At 43.9% G+C, this 18,740-nt stretch overlaps 1 protein-coding gene across 1 annotated transcript in view; it reads left to right on the top strand.

Moving 5' to 3' along the window:
* Window positions 1-18,740, top strand: part of bnc2 (basonuclin zinc finger protein 2) — a 167,549-nt gene that overhangs the window by 17,039 nt on the left and 131,770 nt on the right. The window lies entirely within an intron of this gene.

Here is an 18,740-nt window from a genome sequence, read left to right as displayed (position 1 = left end):
TCTCAGACAGCTGTGTTTGCCTGTTGTGGAGATGACTTAAATTTGTTGCAGCCATCCTTTCCCAGGTGGTACTTCTGAAATTGTAGCTTATTGTACCTATATTGTAAGCGTTGAGCACGTTTTGTTTGTTTGTTGGTGCAAAGCACACTTGGTACACATAATACAGCTGTATACAATAATATTGCTATGGTGCTGGTACATAATTTGCAGTAAAGAAATAAACAAACATACCTATGTCCACACTGTTGTATTACATGTCAGGACTGACTGACTGAAAAACCTGAATGATCAACTACTGTACAAATCTAACCTCAACTTTTGGTGTTAACCTTCATTTTAAATCCTAAAATGAAACTCCTTGAGAGAATCTCCTTAAAGAATGAAATCTGGGTAAAATATCCGTAGCCTAAAGCCTTTTCTCTTGCAAAGATAGACATATAGTATAAGAGCACACACACACACACACAGGCTCTCAAACACACAGTAGGAAATAAGACGTCTCTTCAAAAGTGGCTGAACCTGCAAGGAGGGTCAGGGTAAGACAGGGAGAGACTCATACAGTAACGCACTACAGTTAGACATAATCTATATCTCTCCTATATATATATACATAAACAGAGTGTGTGTTAGACAGAAAGAGAGAGAGTGGGAGGCGAGTGTGTGTGTGTGTGTGTGTGTGTGTGTGTGTGTGTGTGTGTGCATAGAGAAAGGGAGCAGAGCGAAAGGAAGAGAGAGAGTGCCACTTTGGAGTAAAGCTGTCATTACTCCGGCTGGCGCACTCCCTCATAAATACTGATAATGAGATGTTTTCAGCAGCCTAATCATTTGCCAATGTAGCAGTAGGTAATGTGAGCGGAACAGTCTTTCCTCTACTTCTGTCTGGAGATGACACTTCAGATTCTATTTAGTCATTACCACGACTAGTCTTAAAGTGGAACAATAGAAAAGAATAGGTTTCCTTGTACTGCTCTGTGGTTACCGCTGAAGCGACGTGAAAAACAGCAAAAGGAGAAAAATCTCCCTCTACAGGTTTTATAGGCAAAATGCAGATGTAATTTACGCTTAGTTTACTTTTCCTAAGAAGTTACAGCATTAGTGATTATTTAACCTTTATTTATCCAGGGAATTTTTCTAACACCAAACCCATTGTGACCCATGCATGAGTCACTGTTGCCGCTGCATATTGCTAGCGGCAATCATTTGTGAAACAGGAAGCTGCCACCCTCTGCAATCGACTTGTAAAGCTTGCAAAACACTTACTTGAAATTAAACCCCGATCGGCTACAACTGGAGCAGTTTTTAGATTGAGGGCTGAGGCCATGCTACTCATAATCTCGGAATGGCCAATGATCTTGGGCTTCTATTATACGGATATCCAGAAAATGAATAACTGTTTCTCGAGTCCGATCAACAACTTGAAACCCCTGAATGACGAGAAAGACACATTTCACACTTTGCATCAGATCTTCTACTGACAGTCCGTGTGGTTTCTCTTAACCATGACATCCAAAATCTTTAACACCTGTTAATGACAGAGGTGGCTAATCAGAAAACAGATGTGTTTGTGTGGCATGAACCTGTTTTGTGGTTCAGGTTGAAAGATTTGTGGTTTTCACCTTTAGCTGCCTCCTTTCTCAGCGGATCTTTGTCGTATCTACGTACCAAAACTCGAGAGGCGGATGGCGATATCAGGCGCATTTGTCACAGAAGAAATATGCTTTTGAGACAAACCTTGAGTATCCATGTCAAAACATCGTCTCTGTAAAGCCCAGGCATGGTTGCATAACTTGTTTGTACGTGTGTGGGTCTGTGTATTTGGAACTTCTCTCTCATCATTTGTACTAACAGGTTCACTGTGTGATGTCCTAAAAGAGTTTGGGAGTTTCCCCTCACCAGGACGGCCACATGAAGGACCTCAGACGCCCCCCTCTGCTCTTGCCCCCTGGCTCAGAATGCACAGAGATCTCTGGAGGCATACCCGGGAAAAAATAAACAAGAAAATGTCTTTGAAAAGCAGCCATTGACACTCCACTATATATATCTTTCCTATGGGCCATCACTGTAATGGATGTTCCCTAAGAAGCTCTATGAAAGCACTGTACACCATGTCATCTTCCGCTGCCTATCTTCCACTGGCCATTAACTAGAATCCTTGATCATTTTAATAGTCCCTCCATATACTGCCTCTCTCCGACTCCACAGTGATTGGACAAACACTGGTGTCCCTGGTGATATGAGAGGAATACATTGAGGAGCTATTGTGGTTTTCCATGGCCTCGCCTGTGTATTGTTTACTGGGTCTGCTTGATTGCTCTCTGTCCAAATCAGAGGGTACAGGCAGGCAGGGCAGGGGTCTACAGGGACGAACTGTGTTGTGGACTGTCCCAACGTGCTAAGAATATTCACTCAACCCATGGCTCTGAGGGGGAACCCATCCATAGCTCAGTAAACACACACATAGTGAGAGTCATACATATGTGCACCAGGGACCATATGGCCGTGCATAAATGTAGCGGTGTGTATTTGAGAGTGTGTGTGTGGTAGGAAGCCATGTCTGTCTCCACGTCACAGATAATTACCCCCTGTGTGACTCTGCTTTCCACAGTGGGGAAAAACAGCAGACCCTCCTCATTGACAGTGGCACATAGAGCTCAGCCATGATACCAACCACATGCTGTTTAAAATGAAATACCAGCTAGATATCAGCTAAGTTTGAATATATACATCTTTTCTCCGGTCTTTGCTTTTTAATTACCTTTTTTCATCTCTGACCATAGCCCTAGGTCACATATATCATTGCTAGTGGCAGCCATTTTCACAGGAATATATAAAAAAAAAGAGCTGCGTTCTCTGTTGTAATCTTCACCCACCTCTGATTTCTATCTGTTAATCCCTCGCTTAAAACTCATAATTAAGCTAATTAGACACTCTATCTTTGTACAATTGCTCCTTATTGGCCAGATAGTAGGAATCTTCCAAGAGCAAGGTTACATCTCTGAGTTAGAATTTGATAAATACTAAAAGCCGGCGCAGTCATTCATGCTTTAAATACTTTTAATAGATGGAATTTTTCACTTAATCTGCTGTGCAGTTTATTTTCAGACATGTGCCTGTGTTTTTTTTTATCCTTTGAGGAATTCGTGTTTCACGGTCGTGATTTCAGAGCAGGTCTGGTCCTCAAGGCTGCCTTGGCTAACCTTGCTAACCAGGAGGTTACACACGGAAGAAGCAATAAAATTATAGTCTCCGAAAAAAAAGGGGGGGTAGCATTAAAGCAAGCAAGAACCAACTTTCATTTTCAGCATGCTAGTTTTGAGGTAGTGTGGTCATGTGGTCATTTGGATCAATGAACCCATGCAAGAGAGACTAGCGTTGATAGTGTTGGAATAACATGAACAAAAAGTAACGTCAAATGGGGATCTCTGCTAATCATCGTCTCCACTGCAAATAGTGTTTTATTCCTCATATTAACATAAACCCGTCTCCGGTCTGACAGTGTTCATTTAAACTAAATAAAATGTTTATTTTCTATGCAGCATAAACCTACTCAAATCATCAGTGTCCGTGTTCCATAACCGCGTTATATGAGATTGTTAGAAAGAGGAAAAAACACCAACATTGTAACAGTCAGCTGTTGCCATGGGAAATGTCCATTCAGAGGCCAGAAGGTTAAACACAGTTTCTCATATATGTCCAAAAATGGTTTCTTCCTCTTTAAAAAAAAAAAACTTTGAATGTAGGCGAGGCAAAGAAAGAGAGTGACAGTTTTTTTTTTTCTACTTTAAGGACCAATTTTACCGCTCCTTGCCCGTGATGCTGTCATGCGGTCGTAAATTTGCAGAAGCTGAGTGAAATAAGATTTGATTATCACAGAAAGATGTTAGCAGAATTCAATCTGTATGTTTGTTTGTGCGTGTAAAAGTTTTGACCCTGTCTCTGAGGGTTGCGGTGACTTGATGTTGTTTAGACTCATCTCTCTGCCTCCTCCTCCCCCCCTGGAGACCTGTCTTTGTAGCCATCCCAGCATCCTGTTCACTGCTCCGCTGCATCCATATCGCACTAATGATCATGGGAGTGGACAGCTGCTTAATGCAGTAGTGTCATCAGTGCTGTTTTCTGATAGCAGCTCCATTGCACTTGACGGGACTCAAATGTATCTGCCACACACGAGCCCCCCACATTTAGCAGATCGACTAATGTGATTTTGGAACACCTCGGTAAAGGTGTATTAGATGTGTGCCATATCACAGTTGCAGTTTATGATTACGAGACACATCACATTAGGAGTGTATGATTACAGACAGCGTTCTTATCATTTTTCACTGCGCGTAATGTCAAATTTCAATCTGTGGCTCCTCAATTACATTCTGAATATGTGATAAATTACTATTAGATTAAAGCAATAGGAGGAACTCTTCTGTTTACTTTTCTGTTTCTTTCCATAATATCATAAAAATAGGAAATTCTTGACACAAACCCAGTTATTTCCCTCTTCTCCCCTCATGCTTGACATACTCATGGTTTGGTGACTACTTGGCGACCCATCACGCACAAGAGGGGTGCCCTCTTGGCCAGTAATGGTCACCTGACCGCAGCGTATGCAATTATCCAATCATGCGCTCTCTCTCTCTCTCACACTCCGCTGGAGCGCTCCTGTCCGGTGCAGCTAAAATAACAGCGGAGCAGTTGGAATAATACTACACGGTACAAGTTTCAGAACAGTGTGAAAGGAAAGGTACGCCCGCTCAAGGTGAACATGTGGGATCTTAACATTTGGCTGCTTTGTGCATGTCTGTCTGCTGAATTTGTGTGTTCTAAACTCAACTTTAAAGGGTCGCTTCACTTAAATCACAAAAACATATCTCATCTGTCTCTGGTTCTACTTTTCAACAATTTGGCTTGCAGGTTATAAGCACAAATAATTCATCTGTACGAATGCTACCTCGCCTACCTGTATTTGACTGAAAAGAAAGCTTCTTATCGGCAACAGTTGTTTTATTTGTCCAAGTTTTGAGATATCTGCTGCCACTCCAATGCAATGTCCTTGCTGACGTAAGCAGATTTCGCTGGAACAACTTTAAAAAGTCCCATTAAAGCTATTGATGGTGTCTCCCATGAGTTATTCAGCATTTCAGTGACACTATTTCTGGAAAGAGATGGTGCTGTTCAGTTTTTTTTTCAATGTAATTCTTCTGTGGTTTGAGAAAATACATAAAAAAATCCTGTTGAGCTCCATTGTATTGAAGTCTAAACGTAAAAGCTTGGCACATATAACCACTATCTGCATAGCTACATATTACTAGAATATGTATAGATCTATACTTTTGTAATTTGGGTGAACCCATCTTTTAAATCTGTCAGTGACTAAATGAGAGCGATTATGTGTACTTATGTGAAGAGTTAAGGGGATGGACCACCACGACTCCTCACTCATCTCAGATCCCTGTCTGTCTGTCTGTCTGTCTGTCTGTCTGTCTGTCTGTCTCTCACAGTTTTTTTTTTTTTTTTTTTGGTGCCTCTTTCTTTCCCTTCTTTTCTCTTTCCTTTCCTTTCTCTCTGTCTCTCCTCCCATCCTCCCTTCATGCAGTTCATATTTCAGTTTGCTCCCAGGAGCTCGCAGGTCTGTGCCAGACGGAAATTCGCTGAGGCTGCAGGAGCCCCCTTGGAGGCCACATGGAGGAGGGACAGGAGGGGAACAATCAGGCCCAGTCCTCCCTTGCTATCCCTCCCTCTCGTTCTCTCCCTTTCCTATGTACTTTTTTCTCCCTTTCCCTCTTCTTTTTTTTTTCTCTTTCTCCCTTACTCTCGTTTCCTCTCTCTCTCCCGTCTCTCTCTCTCTGTCTCCTCTGTATCCAGCCTGCCAGGCTACACAGGTCCTCAGGGTGACTTGCTCTTGGCTCAGGTCCCTCAGCTCAGAGCCCTCTCCTCTCCTCCTTCACCCACTGCTTCCCACCCAACGCCTCCTCCTCCTTTCTATTGCTCCTGCTCCCCCCCTCCTTTCCCTCCACTCTCCTCCTTCGTTCTCCAGCACTCTCCCCGGGGGGAAGACGGTGAGGCCATCCAGTCCTGAGCTGTCCATCAGCGAGGGTGTTTACTTGCAGCGTGACAGGCCGACACATCTGGAGCGCATATTCACTAGTGTTCACACTCTTTCTCCCTCTCACTCTTTGCCGGCCCTCTATCCCAACGCTGCCACCAGACACATTCCTCCCACTCATTTCAGGGCCCTTTGTCGTCGTTATGGCGAGCCCACCTCTAACTTTCATAAACTCACTAAAAGTACACGCAAACACACACAGAAGGACACACACACGCAGAGATTTGTTTTCATCCATTTTTCCTCTTTCTTTCACCCCTCCAGTGGTTTTTCAGTTGCATGACAGAAATTGGAGTTAACCACCGGCAGGGGTGGGCTGAGGGGGCGGCAGAGCAGTGATGGGGATGGGGATGGATGGGGGGGGGGACAAAAGTCAGCCTTCTCTCATCCACTTCTCTCTCTCCCTCTTCTTTTATCTGTATCACTATCGCTGTCCCCCCTTTTTTTTTTTCCACTTTTCAGTGAGTGCAAACTAATTACAGCAGCTCCTCTGCTTCTTTTAGGAAACCCATGACTACTGGCCTAATGAAGTGACACTCTTTCTTCATCCTGTGTGTCTCTCTTTCCCCCCCCTTTATGCTCAATCATCTCCCACCACCCCCCTCCCACCCTGCATCCACCCACCCACCCTGTCTGTTTTCCCCAACATTCCTGTGCTGGTGTGTGACTGTGATGGCTTGTCATCTCACAGGAATGTCCTGCTCTCCCACCTCGTCCCCCCGATTTGGCGTGAAGCATTTGCTCCTGGTTTCCGACTGCACATGTACACACACACACACACACACACACACACATACACACATATACACACACACACTTGAAATGCTAGCTTTTAAAAAATGTGTTCATGCAGATGGTGTCCATTGGGCTGCATACCTACTCTTGGCGTGCGGCCACAACAAGCACAGCCATTCTCAGATAGTCCCCAGCTTGTTTTTCAACTGTAGAAAGTGTGCACAAAGTTATTTTATCTTATGTTGCCTATGGTAAAAAGAGCCATTTACTCTCTTTGGTAAACCCAAGGAATTCTCTTGATTACACTGATGACTACATACGGCCTACCAGGGGAGTTTTTAAAGAAAAACATTTGTTTCATGCAGTTTTATACAGTATATGCCATGCAGAATATATCCACTTATAAAACACACAATTTGCAGCCCATAAACCAGGGTTAGGCAGCATTATCCAAAATGATTTCTGAATCGCATTATTGGCTACATGCAACAAATGTTGATTTTTTTTTCCTACTTAATTGAACATGGCTCCAGTTGTACCAAAGTATCAAATAGAGGAGACTCTACAATATGAAGCACATGTGACATTAAGACAAGTTTGAGCTTGGAGAGGGACACATAATGACTTTCCTCTCCAGTCCAGACATGTTTTATACTCTACGGTCTACATATGGTGAGGACTTATCAGAGGCCTAATGGCACACAGAAACATGCTACACTCAATGACCCGAGGGAACACTTTCAATGGAAGGTAATAAGGGAGAATATTGTGCGTACGTTGCACTTATGTGTGTGTGTGTGTGTGTGTGCACGTGACATAGTCTCCTGATTGGCATCATCCTCTGGAAGTCAGGCTCCTTCTAGATCCGGTTGACGTCTGTGCATGTGTGTGATTATTTGTGTGTGTGTGATTATTTGTCTCTGTGAATGGGTGTGTGTATGTGTAGGAGATATCACCAGGCTCTCATGTTTATTCAGCTCAACGCCTGGATGACCAGGACTTATCCGCTGTCCTGATTACCCTGCCTGGCCTGCCACCATTAATCCTTCAGAGACCTCAGGCCCCTTAAACAGCCCTATCTTACACACACACATGCAGAAACACACACACACACACACAAAGCCACACATGCATTCTTAGTATATATATATCGAGGACACATTGTATTCCTCATATACATATAACCATGCTCTACGCTGAATAAAACCATACTGTTCTCCTTTTCTCTCTCTCTCTTTCCTGTTCTATCAGGGTTGTCCTCAGGGCAGAGTGTCTGCGTCTTTGTGTATATGTGTGTTTGTGTGTACGCTCTGTCATTTGGGCCTCCAGGAACCTTCCAGGCATCTCTCTAGGTCCCCAGTCCCTTTAATTCCCATTGAATTGTGTGTGTGTGTGTGTGTGTGTGTGTGTGTGTGTGTATGAGAGAGAGAGAGACAGAAAAAATGCAGAGGGAGAAGTGATTCAGTCTAATTTGTGCCACAGTATTTTCTTTATCAGCTCTTGTAAGTCTTTGTGAAGGCCCACATAATTATATTTTATGTTGAGTAAAAAATACTGTATTGTAGCTCTTTTCCCATAACAACCATATTTTTCTTAGGAGACACAAGGTTTTTCTGGTAAGGGGCCTGTTGGAGCAAACTGAGTGTGCAAGCATGTGTCTGCTATTGTGCATGTGTGTGAGTATGCATACATGTGTATTCAGGACACCGGGGTTCTTTTCAGTAATAGTCACTGGGCCAAGACATAATATTGACCATGGCTGTGTTCCCTATTCTGGTTTTGCCCATAATAAATGATGCAGATTAGAAAAGTAGAAACACATTGGGCTGATAAGTAGCCTTTGGAGCTCGCCTGCCATGCCATTGAGGAGGGAGGGAGCTCTCTCTCTCTTTTTTTCTTACTTCGCCTCAATTCTTAAAGGATAGCGGTGACTCAAGGGCAGAGACGCTGTGTGTGTGCGTGTGTGTGAAGTTTTAACTGTGGTCTGTGTACGTTTAGAGCGAGCGGGTGGTGAGGGTGTTTGGACTCTGAAGGAATGGCAATGGAGTGAGTTGCCAAGTCCCATTTGAATATATACACAGTAGGGAACCCTCTCATTATAAACAGAAGCTCACACTCGTGGGTGTGCGCGCACGTAAAAACACACAAGCACAAAGACACACAAAGGACGGGGACAAAACTCTGGAACTAGTACAGTTGGAATAAGCATAGCAAAGCATGGCTAATTCATATCTTGAGGAAATCTAAGCTAAAGTTGAAAACTGCGTGTGTGTGTGTGTGTTGGGAGGATATTTGTTTGAATGTGTCTCCGCTTGCCATTTCAAATGAAACGCCTGTTGACACTCAGTGTTGCTTTTATCTTTCACTGTTTGGTCTCTTTCTACCTTTCCATCTCACTCCCTTCTTTCTCTGTTTCATTTATATTGGGAGGGACCACTTGACCACCTGAGCAGACACACACACACACACGCACACGCACACACACTCAGTGTTGACACACACCGAGTCGTCTCTGACTCCTTCCCCTCCTCTGACATTGCTCCCTCTCTCCCCTCCTGTCCCTGTCTTCTCCTTTTTCCCATAACAAATAACAGTGCAGAATTCCCCTCGCTTCTCTCCTGGGGAATTTTCATTACCGCCCAGTCCCCCTGCCCAGAAGGACTCCCCGCCTTGAACTGTTCAACAGCTGTGGTGTGGACACTCTCTTCCAAAACAGGCCCACTGTTCACAAACACCCGCCGGACTCAGGGTGGGGACTCTGTGTCAACCTCCACAGCTCCAGAGACAGAGCTTCCCTCGCATGTGGCCCACCCCAGGGCCCCCCTCGCCTGGGGAGGGAGAGGCCTGACGCTGGACCCTTGCCTCTCCTTGTGTTAGATTGAGAGCAGCTTTCAGTGGGCCTGTGTACAGGAAAGATGTTTAAGGACAAATCGCATTTTTAACAACTTATTTTAAGTTTTGGCCATCATTTCTTTTCATGTTCTGTCCATAAACGCCTCCCCCGAACAGCGATTGTCTAATCATAGCTTAGCAACCATAACTAGACACAACAAATCTGTCAAGTTTTGGAATTTATCTGCTCTAACATAAGTTGCAATAGTTGCAATGTCTGGCTAACTCCCTCTCTACCGTCAACATTAACCAATCTTTACTTGCTTGGCCAACAACGATTTATAACAGTCTAACTTAGTTTGCTGGCTTACAAAAAAAACAAAACACATTTGTGTCCAGGCTGCGACCTCTGTAGCTGTGATTTGAAGCCAATGCAGAAGTGCCGTTCCATGCAGTTCCTCAATCACTTAAGGTTTATATCAAGGCTTAAAGTTAGGCATAGTTAACAGCCACTTTGACGGAAACATGGTTGCTGTTAGAGATGGTTTGTTTTTTGATTCCCAGGCTGTCATTCAGCCGACCTCAGGTCTACAGATGATCCACGTCCATTTTTAGATTAGAGGTGGCAGAGGCAGGACTGCCAAGATGGCTATAACATTCTGAGATAGATAGATAGATAGATAGATAGATAGATAGATAGATAGATAGATAGATAGATAGATAGATAGATAGATAGATAGATAGATAGATAGATAGAGTATTGCTAAATACAGCTTCTGCCCTTAGCGAGAGTAAGGCGAGGTGCTGTAATCAAAGGCGATTACTCATCGCATGCTGTGACGCCCCACAGTCAAATGCAAAGCAGCTTAAATTAAAACACACTTCATTTGAATAGATGAAAACTACATGGGAGATGAGTCGCCTTGTATCCCCGATTGGCGACATTGGTTTCCGTCTGATCAGCAGAATGTGATTTGCTGGCTGGAGGGGTTTTCATAGAGGTGGCAGTGTATTTGCTGGCTTCTCTAGAACTGTGTGTGTGTGTGTGTGTGTGTGTGTGTGTGTGCGAAGCTCCTATCTCAACTCTTCTTTGGAATAAGTTAGGAACACTTGGCAGCAATGACAGTGGAAGTCCCCAGCACTTGGCCACAGCACTGTGTGTGTGTGTATGTCTGTGCATGTAGGAAACGGCCCATTTGAATGTACTGGAGCAGAGATGGGATCAGTGTGTGGGAGGTATTTTGTTCATATACCAAAAATGAGATTATTAAGGAGCAGACAATGCTTGACCACAGAAACACAGCATGTTCCCATGTTACATCAGTGTCACAGGTCATTTGTGTCCTTTTAAGGGATAGTTCACTGCAAAATGGAAATTGAGCCATTGTTTTATTACTTCTCTTCTCAGTCAAAACTAACTGAAGCTTTAAGAAACATCATTTCTATTCCATTGTTCAACTTACTCCACAAATATATTAATATATTTTGGAGCTGTGAAGGGACGCTTCTCTAATAGTTTTAGAAAAGGTTGAGGAGATACAGCACATTAGAACACAATGAAATACCAAGTAACTCGTGTTTCCATGCGAGTATTAAGAGCTGGGTACATCAAAATAAACAGCTAGAGACACTAATTCTCCAGCTGGCTGTCATTAAACTACTGCAGAAGAACAGCATGATGAGATGACATAATGAACAGAGAGCCAGTCAAATCTCAAATGATGTAAAGCAGTGAGGAAAATGTGATGAAATATGTACGAGTATAAGAATTGAACTCTACAAAGAGTGCATCCTTAAACACACTCTTTAGGGATATCACATTACCTTTGGACAAAATCTTAGGGGATTAAAGTCCGAGGGTGAAGCTCCGTGTACAGGATGCTCTCAGAAGTCAGTGGGAGGTACAGCTATGTAGTGAAATGGTTTATTTGGTTGGGAGACACCTGGACCAAGTGGAGGAGCTCGAAACACTATAAGGTTGCTGCTCCTGACCTCCCTCCTCCTCCCTCTCTCCCTCTGTACTCTTCCCTTCTCTCCGGTGGACTGTTTTGCTGCTGTCCCCCCGTCTGTCCACATTCCTTTCACCAGGATACCTCTCCATCCTGTCCCAGAGGAGTGTGTCCGTCTTTGTGCGTACATGTGCGTGTGTGTGTGTGTGTGTGTGTATTAAAGGAGGTGGCCTACAGGCCTTGCCTCTGGTCACTTTATTAAAGTGTGTTTTAATTTACTCCTGTGCTTCTGTGAGCCCCTGCATCCTGACACACACACACACACGCACACACACACACACACACACACACACACAGCAGCCCCTCCTGAGACATGGCTTATTAACTCCGCTCCTGTCTGTCAGAGAGTTGGTGGGGGGGCCAATACTTCCGAACCACATTCCTCAGTCTGGTCTGGTCACGTTGATTCTTGAAATCTTTTTAATACAGTCACATAGTGAGACACACACTGTCATACAGATGGACAACACGCAACTTAAACGTGCACATGTCCTCACGGGTAAAACCATAAACATAACACACGTGTAGTTATATGGAGTCCTTACAGGGTCAGACCCGGAGCTCAGCCACCAGCAGTGGAGCTACATTTGTTATCTTAACAATTAACATGGTAACAATTGGTTAAATACCACTTAGCAATAATCACTACGTTTGGCAACGCAATTACTACAAAATCAGATTTGCTCGGCTTCAGAGATCTAATAAAAAGCATATGGCCTCAGAGGATTTAGATGAAACCGATGAAATAATTATTTTTGTTATATTTCAGAATTGACAGTTTCATCATGATTGCATGTATCTACCATACTGTATATCTCTATCTACCATTTCTTCCATAATTTATGTGTCTCACAGTCCCCCCCCCCCTCTTCCCTCTCCCCTCTGTACATTATTTCCTGAGTCTCTCCTGTGTCTCAGTATTAAATATGGAGGGAGGAGCTGGAGTCTGTCTCAAAGGAAAGGAGAGAAGTCATGTTGGGCTATCCTAAGGTCCCGGTGTGTGATGCTGGGGCCTCAGGCCCTCAACCTAGTCTCACAGCAGAGCCTTCGGGGCACAGCCAGAGGGGATTCTCTGTGTACGTTAGCAGCTGTGTGCTTGTGTGTGTGTGTGTGTGTGTGTGTGACACTGTGTTTCTATCTAACAGGGACTCTAGTAGACCTAAGGAGCATAAAATAGGATGCGTGCGGTGCATGGTTTAAGACCTGTGTATGCACATGAGTGTGAGTGTTTGTCACCATGGCGATTTGTGCGTCCTCTGCTGAATGTCGAGTGACAGAGCCGGGCCTGCTTTACATGTGTCACTTGTGAGTAGCTTGTGAAAAATGTATTAAGAGTGGAAGAAGGGCCAGCTGGGGTAAGAAAGGACCGCGGGAGTGAGATAGAGGGGTGAGAGAGAGAGAGAGAGAGAGAAGGGAGGGAGTCAGGGAGTAAGGGGCACAGCTGTAGGGGATTAATGCCCAGAGTGGAGGAGCTGGAGCCCAGGAATGTTCCCCAGCGCCCCCTCAAGAGGGAGGTGAAGAGGGAGGGAGTGCAAGGAAAGATGAGGGCACCGGCCTCAGATGTGTCCTGTACTGCACAATCTTTTACGTATGTTTGGTGGAGAAGCAACTGTGTGCGTGTGTATGTGTGTGTGTGTCTGTGTGTGTGTGGGGGGAGGTGGGGTGGGGTGCTGTATTTCATCCTTGTCAGTCTTATCCACTGTCTCAATCTACCCCCACCATCTCCACCTCCACCCCACCTACTCCTCCCCGGGCTCTTTGGCAGTGATCAGTCCTAATTCTTCTCTCCATGCCGTTCCTCCCTGCCTGCTCTCTGTGTCACATTCTTCGTCTTGTGAGCGCTGTGATTTATGGACGGACACAGGAAGCTTGTGTGTGCGTGTAATTGCACGGTTATGGTCAAGAGTGAGGAGAGGGGCATCTATCAGACATCCCAAATCTGTCACTAAACTATCAACGATCAATGTTTTTTTTTTTTTCCTCTCATGATCGCTTCGCTGTGTTCGCTGCATCCTGAATGGCAGCCCAAAGCGATGAGGGCCATATGAAATAATAAACAGGAATTTAACAGAGTGAGGGTTCTAGGAAGTCGGTTTGTCTTTGGAAACCTTGGTGAGATTTACTGGAAGCCTTTACTTTGTGTGATGGCAAACATCGTGTTTGGACTCTTCACTCCCACTTGGGGGAGTTTCAGCTATCGTGGTGTTGTGGCAGAATTGGTTTCCTCCTCCATAACTGTGCCCTCCACTGCCTCCTCCTCATATCAGTCCCCTCTTTGTTTCTTTGCGGGCTCTGGAGCCTTTGCCTCCTGTCACTCCACTCCAACACCTGGTGTTGACAGTTGTAAGAGCCGACCCACTCTTTTCCCCGTGACATGTTCAATGGGGCTGCACTGATCCCCACTGACGACTCTGAAGAGGTGACCGCGGCGATGGAATGGAGCGCCTGTCGTCATGACCGTAAACCTGTCTGTCCATCCTTCTGCTTGTTCACCCGTGTCTCTCTTCCTCCCATTTGGAAACCACTCCACCTGGTTCGGACAATTACCCCATGTCCACTCATCTTTCCGTCGCTGCCTTAACTCCTCTTCCAGCCACTTAAGTCGTGATGGGCTAAAAGGGATGCTTCAGCCACCGCCTGGACCCAGCACTGTTATTAGATGCTTTGAGTTTTGTTGACAGCCCATAAAAAAAGCTGTACCCTCTCATTCTGTGTCTGTATGTGTAAAACTGTGTTAAAAACTCTGCCTCAATGGAATTTACCACAACTGCTGGGTGTCTGTCCATTAATGTCTCTGCATGTGTTTAAGCCCTGCGGATCTGTCCTTCCTGTTAAAAAATCATTTGCCCAACTGAAAGAGAAAGCTGTGATCCCATCGTGTACACCTTGTCCTGCCACCGTGTACAAGCTCAAACACTCTTCCCAGCAGCGGGGTGGGGTGAGACAACAGGCCAGCCAGCCATCCAGGAAGGAGCATAGGGAGCACAGGGATACAGGTCTCAACACATCACTTTAAAGTCACTGACGCTAATGCTCACACTCAATCCTCTCTTCCTTCCAAACTATGATACACTTCAGGTGCAGAACACCCATTTAAATTCACACACGCAAATTCACGTCAAAGACTATTCTTTCCAACGCGCGCACATAAACCCAAAGTTATGCTTCCTCTCGCTGTCATTAGCCATAAGAAGGACTTCAAACACCAGGTGATATCATAGCAGCCTGGGAACAAACAGCGCAGTTTCCTTAATCTTCACATGACTTCTCAGCACTTAGCCGATGCTTAATTGCCAGGGAAAGTTTTAACATCTGCTTTTATTCAATAGTCTTTATTGGCATGAGTCACCCTCTATGCTACTGCCAGCCGCTCTCTACACCCAGCATCATGTATTAAAAAAACAGAGAAGGGAAAACAGAATTTAACCAAAATTCCTGCCCACACAATGACTGATAAATAAATAAGGTACAAGCCAGGCTTTCATGGGCACTTAGTTCTTAGAGGAGCAGGGCTTCATAATTCCAAAGCCATGAAAAAATCAGAGGATAACAAGGGGAGTAAAAGGCTGTGCTGCTATATTTATGGGGTAATCATTAAGGGGAAATGCAATTTGAAGTGGGTGGATGGAACTTTGGGGTTTGTTTGTTGCTCCTGCAGGGGCAATGCGTTGTCTTCTCATATAACCCGTGTCTACTTGTCTCACTAACATGTCATTTTTAATCATTGTTTTTTGGGGATATTTTGTCTTCATTAAATAGCAGACACTAGAGAGATAACAGGAAATGAAGAGGAGAGACAGGGAATGACATGCAACAAAGGTCTTTGGCTGGACATCGAGAAACTAGGGATTTTTTTCGTATATCGATATGAAAAGAGATTTTGTCTCCAAACTCCTCCAAAGTCCTGCTGAAACATTTATATACCAAACTAGTATTCCTGTTCAGATTTCATTTTTAAATAAAGTGTCCTCAATAACCTTAGATAATCTATTCCCAGAAATGTCTTGAGTTTCAAACTGTGCAGAAGGAAGCAGCCTGCATGGCCTGATGAACTATTAATGGTCTGAATAGGGATCAGTAATTATTGTCCCCCCGTGAAGCTGGAGATAAAAATGGCAGATCTTTTTTCTTTAGACACAGTTGAGGGTCCTCTGTGGGCACTTTTAACGCTACTGATACAGGATATAGTCACTGAAATACTCCTAAACCTGTGGTTAGTGACCGTTTTCTTGTGTGTTCTTTTGTGTGCGAGTGTGTGTGCTTTGTGTGAATCTGTTGCAGTAGTGGTCAAAGCAGAGCCAGGATGTCACCATGACCTGGTCACTATGTGGGATCATGACTGAGGAAGGGAGGGAACATGGAGAGTGAAAGATAGATTAAGTCAGAGAGGTTTGGATAAGGACTTTACGTAGACACCAAAATATGTGCAAATATAGTATATTTGTAGACGGTAACGGTGACTGTCCAATCATAGCTTCGCAAGGTACTGGAAGGAGCAATCATTCATTGAATGGGTTTGGAGGGTGCTATCTTTTTCTTTAGGCTAAAATACAACAGAAAAACATGTATGTAATGGATTAAACTGTTTGTTATGGCCAGGAAACTATGTTACTACCCATATTATCTACCAAGCATCACTTAGAGGCCACAGAGCACATCATTAACTGATTAAATGGGGATTTTACAGGTTAAATAAAAGAAGTAGAGGTACCCAACTGCCTGGAAGCCTGGTGTAGATGGTAGGGTAGAGTCACGTTAGCAGCTCCTTCCTGTTCTTTGTTGGATTTAAACTCGTAAACTAGTGTTAAGTTCCCATACGCGTTGGTTAGTTTATCCTAAAAGCATTTTCTCTTGTAGAATTAAAAGAGAAAACATAGACTGACGTATGGGCACCATGCCATTGTTCAGAAGGCCCATTTGTCCGAGAGGACTTTATTCTGATGACAAGCACCCATTCCCCCGAGAGCAAGGGTTCAGAAAATAAACACAGATACAGCTAACCTACTTAAATTTAACCCAAAACGTGATCTTTTCTTAAGTTTTGATGCCTAAGCCTGACTATGGTCACCTGACTACGACAATGAAGGTTTCCTGACTTCGTCCTTCCCTGCACATCCATATATACTAAGATAGGGCAAAAAACTCCAGGGAGAATATGTATTTACAGAACAATGGGCTTTCAAAGCAGTTGGCTTTTGTTTTAAGGCAAATGTTCCTTTGGCCCAATGGGACATTTTTCTGAATATCGAGCTGTTGAAACATCGGACAGTCCCCTAACTAAGCAGCCAAAAAGCAAAGAAGAACAAACTGAGTAGACTGCTTTAGTAAACCTCTGTCTGAAATGAAAGACCGTTTGTTAGTGTGAGAATTTTAGTTAAATCTGTCGCCTTTATCATTGTATACTGTATATGTGCTAGACGTGTAGCAGCTAAGGCGGACAGGGGTGAATGATGAATTGAAGTAAGTGTTAAAATGAAACAAAAAGCCACTGCAAAACTGGAAATCCCAAATTATCTGGGACAAAGTTATCTTTAAGATAACATATATTCAACCTTTATTCCATTTCGTGCAAGTCAAATCCATCTTCCCCAGAAATATCTGATACATCTGGCAAGCCTGTGATTTGACACTGAGCCAAGGAATTTGTACAGTGGAGAAAAAACAGGGAGAGACTGATAAAAGGGAAATAATCTTTGGCTAAAGGTTAAAACAGACCAAAGGATGGAGTGTCTGGACTAGAGGTAGCCGTAAGGTTGTATTCAGATTTGCAGAAAAAAAGGGACACAAATGGTGAAGACAGAAGGAAAAATTAAAAAGAAAAGAAAGGATAGAAGTATAAAGAGAAAAATCAGAGGAGTTGGAGGCTTTTGGGTGGAGTGTTTTTAGGTGTCTGGCTGTAACAGCATGGGTCTCTCCCCTGACACCTCCACAACTTATCATCCCCGCATTCCTGCACAGGGACACTCCCCTGCCCACTGACACTGTGTGTGTGTGTGCGCTGTTTTAAGTGAAAGGGCACGTTGGCCTCCCTCTCCCAGGACATCTGGCTGCAGAAGGGTTTGTGTAAGACATGTTTATGTATGTGCGTGTGTGTGTGTGTGGGGAGTGAAAAAGCGGCATAAGAGAAAACCAACAGGCGAAGTAAGAGAGGGAGAGAAAAAAAGCTGTATTGTGAGTGTCACAAACACAATTTCCCTTCACCACCTTAGCACGGCCTTAGGTTGTGGCAGAAAGTACAGAAAACATCTCAGGGATTTCCTGCTATTCAAAACAGCCCCAGAGTCCCATCTCCACTCCAACCTCACATTCTGTCCACCTCCTCGAAGCTCTTGAAGTGAGGGGTGGGGCTGCAGACCCTCGTTAATTCATTAAGGCATCCAGTGTGTGTTAGCGTGCGTGTGTGCGTGTGTTCGTGAGGCAGGCCAGAGGAAGTTCTCTGTGAACATTACTGATTACAGCAGGAGTGATGTGTGTTGTTACAGCAGCTTGGTAGACAATGGGATGTTGTGCAATGACAAAGGTGAAACTACAGCTATCTCTGACCTGCTTCTTTGTGAGAAGCAGACTGCAAATGAAAAATTAAATCATTTCTTGGAGGACTTCCAGGTTGCTTATTAACTCAAGTGGGGAAAAAAACTGTGTCTAGCTTTAGTTAGATGTATATTAGTCAATTTATGATAAAGTTTTTTTTTTTACAGAAGTATATAGTACACAGTTCAGTGACATAAAAAAAAGTAAAGTAGCAAATAACTGATTACCATTGCCTCACACTGTCTTTCTTATTGTGAAGGAGAAACTACAGTGACTGCAAAAAGCAAACTATAGAAATATGGTGGTTCAACATGGTGGATGACCCTGTGGTGTGTGTATGTATAAAAGGCTGATTCTAAGGTAATAAAACATGATGACATGATGATTCTTATTTTCAGCTGATTATACAGTAATGAAAACATAGTTATGTATATTATATTCTATGTCTGCCATATTATAAATAGAGCCCACTAAATCTTACACACCGGACCTTTAAGTTACTCTTGACGAGCTGAATGGTTAATTTTTTCTGGACA

Source organism: Larimichthys crocea, chromosome X (assembly GCF_000972845.2).
Source record: "Larimichthys crocea isolate SSNF chromosome X, L_crocea_2.0, whole genome shotgun sequence".
In the NCBI taxonomy this organism is placed as follows: domain Eukaryota; kingdom Metazoa; phylum Chordata; class Actinopteri; family Sciaenidae; genus Larimichthys; species Larimichthys crocea.
The sequence above is the reverse complement of the archived record's forward strand: the minus strand, read 5'-3'. Positions and strand labels throughout refer to the sequence as shown.